The following is a 3390-nucleotide window of genomic DNA, read 5'->3' as shown; positions in this document are numbered from 1 at the left end:
ATGAAGTTGTTAACCTTACTTTAGGCATTTTCTTGTTTAAATTGTCTACAATTTGTTGCAAGCTATGTTTGCTTTCTAAATGACATAAAGAAAAAATTGTTAATAATTATCCTTTTAAAATTATAATATTCTGCACTTTACACTCTTTATTTCTCTCTTTACTGCTCTTTATTACACAGAAACAATTTATGTAAATAGATATATTACGGGAATTCAAATGTGTTTTCTTTATTTTAAAGATTATAGATTTAATTTTTATTTTATTTTTATTTAATTTATCACTTATCACGCAGAGATGATTAGAAAAAATTTATGTTGAATTACAACATCGGTATGACGCGAAAAAAAATCGCGAATCACGAAAAAATCGACAGATGATAACAGATTTGCGATTTTTTTCACGCAAATCTGTTATCATCTCTGCGTGACATATCTATTGTATGTGCATATTGTGATAAGTGATAAATTAAAATATCTCTCTCAAAAACATGCAAACAATACGAGCAAAAAATTTTACGAATGAGGAGAAAATTGATTTATTGGATAAGATATTTGTATATCGTCATATTATTGAAAATAAACATAGTGATATTACATCAATTTCGAAAAAAGACGAAGCATGGGCCAACATTACCAGAGAATATAATGAGAACAGGGCAATTATACGAACCGAAAAAAATTTACGCAGTTGTTGGGATAACATAAAAAGAGACACCAGAAAATATTGTGCAGCACTTAAGCGAGAAAGTTACAAAACAGGTATAAATTTATCATTAAAATTATAATTAAGGTATATTTAATTAAGGTACATTTCTTTTACGTTCATTAAATTTGTAGGTGGAGGTACAGTAAATGTAAAAAAAGATGAGATGTTTGAGCTAGCCCAAGAAATCATGGGTGAGACAGCAGTACATGGATTAAATAATCCATTTGATTTTGATTGCATTGATAATGAGAAAGAAAATGCTTCTTCTGTTATTGAAATTTCAGAAGAAGATGATAATAATGATCTGGCAGAGGTATTTACAGCAAGTTATCAAAAAATAAAAAAATATGGAAGATCTGTGAGAGTTTACTATCTGCTTTAAATTTTTAGTATCTAATGAAAAGTAAACAAATTAGTGATTGGAAAACTTGGGATAAACAAAAATTGAAATCTAAAATAAGTTCTCCGTTGAAAGAAAATGTACCGACGACATCAAAAAATGTAAAACCTACAAAAAGGAAGCTTGAAGACGACAAGACATTAGATGAAGCAAAAACTGAATTAGCAGGTATCTTGAAAGCAGATATAGAAGAAAAAAGAAATTATGAAATAGAAATACTAAAAGCTAAATTAGAGAAAGAGAAGTTAAAAATCGACTTATTAAAAATAATAAAAAATATATGTAAAGAACAGAGTGATATAACTTTTAAATTATAAGCCAAAAACAAAGTACAAAAATAAGTTTTTTTTTTATGAGTTAACTATATCTATATAATACTAAAATATATAAACAGTATTAATAAATAATTTTAATTTTTACGTTATATGTGCATTAGGTACTTGTTTATTTCAAAGTAATCATTTCTCGTTCTTCTTAATATTAAGCAGGGAAAGATATTTTGTATGAATAAGAGAACATGTTTGTTATAAAATGTTTCCTTATATTGTAACGTGTCAAAATAAAATAAAAGATGTTATAATAAAATATATACGCAACATTCTACGCATTAATTATTATTTTTACAATTCGTTTTACTCCTTTTTTACTAAAATATGAATGCACAAACAGATTCAAAGTTGTCCGCAGATAACATTTATCTGTTGTTTCCAAATATGTTTTTCTTTAATTATATGTTTTACAGTAACCTGTAATTATTGAAATATATATATTAGTCATAATATAAAATATAAGATTACCTATATGTTATAATTGATTCATATCAACATTACCTATTAAAATATTCCAAAATTAAATCTTTTTCATTATTGATATTCATCTCATTATTTACATATCGCATTTGCGCAACAGCATTATTGTATATCTGGGGATTAATTGGATTTGGAATAACATTCTGTTGAACAATATTATGCAGAACAGCTGTTGCCACAATAACAGGAAGCGCCCTTTTAACTGTGTGAAAACGTGTTCCAATTGACAAAACTGCAAATCTTTGTTTCCAAATTCCAAAACATCTTTCAATTTTTGATCGTGTTCGAATTTGTGCTTCATTATAAAGATGCTCTGCTGGTGTTGTGGGATTTAGTACCGGAGTCATCAAGTATGATAAATTTGGATAACCGGAATCTCCAAGGAGTAAACCGTCACCAAATGTACCTAATTCAAATAATGTTTTAATTCTTGAGTGATTAAAAATAGTAGAATCATGTGTAGATCCGGGCCAACGCGCTACTATGTCAATTATTTCCAATCTTGCATTAATAATCACTTGTACGTTTATTGAAAAAAATCCCTTTCTATTACGGTACAACTCACTGGTTTCTCCACCTTATAGGATATAAAGAAACTTTGTAAAAACAAAATATATATGTTTATATATCCTGCAATTATATTATTCTTACCATATGATTGAATTTTCACATGCGTACAATCCATACAACCAACAACACGTATAAATTTAGCTGTTTGATAAAATTCTTGCTGATTTCGACAAATTTCTTCTGGTGAAGTAGGAAGTTTTATAAATTGATTTCTTAACGCAGCAATGGCAGGAGATACTCGATGAACAATACTATGAGCGCTTACTTCGCTGATGCCACAGAAATCACCAACAGTCATCAAAAATGATCCAGTTGCATAAAACCGCAGAGCAAAGCAACCATTAATTCAATCACAGGTGGAATGGCATTATTCCTATTATATATATATATATATATATATATATATATATATATTATCTTAGTTTATTTTGCGTTACGTACTTTTATTAGTTTCTAAGTACTACAGCAATTTCAGTATTTTGCTTTTGCCTTTGTTGTTCTTTTAGTTAAGCATTAGTTTTAAGTAATACTCATGATGCAATATATTTATCATGCCTCTTCCCTTTCTGTATTAATATTATGTTGCATTCTGTCTTTGCTTTATTGTATCTTTGCCCTATAGCTTTGTTTGGGCATAATAAAAAATTAATCAATCAATCAATCTCTCTCTCTCTCTCTCTCTCTCTCTCTCTGAGTAAGTAGGAAATGGTGTGTCGTTTGTGTGCTCCGTATTTGCGAACAGCTGTGGTGCAGTAATTGTGCCCCGCGGGGCTCTTCTGTTGCAGATCATATAGCGTAGGCGTTTTTGCTTTATTAATAGCTATAAAATCATTTAGGGGAGGCTTTTAAACATCTTACAGAGGCGTATCAATGTCATCATAACCTAACAACTGAAGGATGTACAC

General features: G+C 28.9%; 1 pseudogene; it reads right to left on the bottom strand.

Annotated features, from left to right (window-relative positions):
- Positions 1–1936: 1936 nt before the first annotated feature.
- On the bottom strand, positions 1937–2858 carry LOC112453717 (annotated as a pseudogene).
- Between the last annotated feature and the right edge of the window lie 532 nt (positions 2859–3390).

Source organism: Temnothorax curvispinosus, unplaced genomic scaffold, assembly GCF_003070985.1.
Source record: "Temnothorax curvispinosus isolate PA1 unplaced genomic scaffold, ASM307098v1 QBEX01004634.1, whole genome shotgun sequence".
Taxonomy (NCBI): Eukaryota; Metazoa; Arthropoda; class Insecta; order Hymenoptera; family Formicidae; genus Temnothorax; species Temnothorax curvispinosus.
This window is presented reverse-complemented; position numbering and strand designations above follow the sequence as displayed.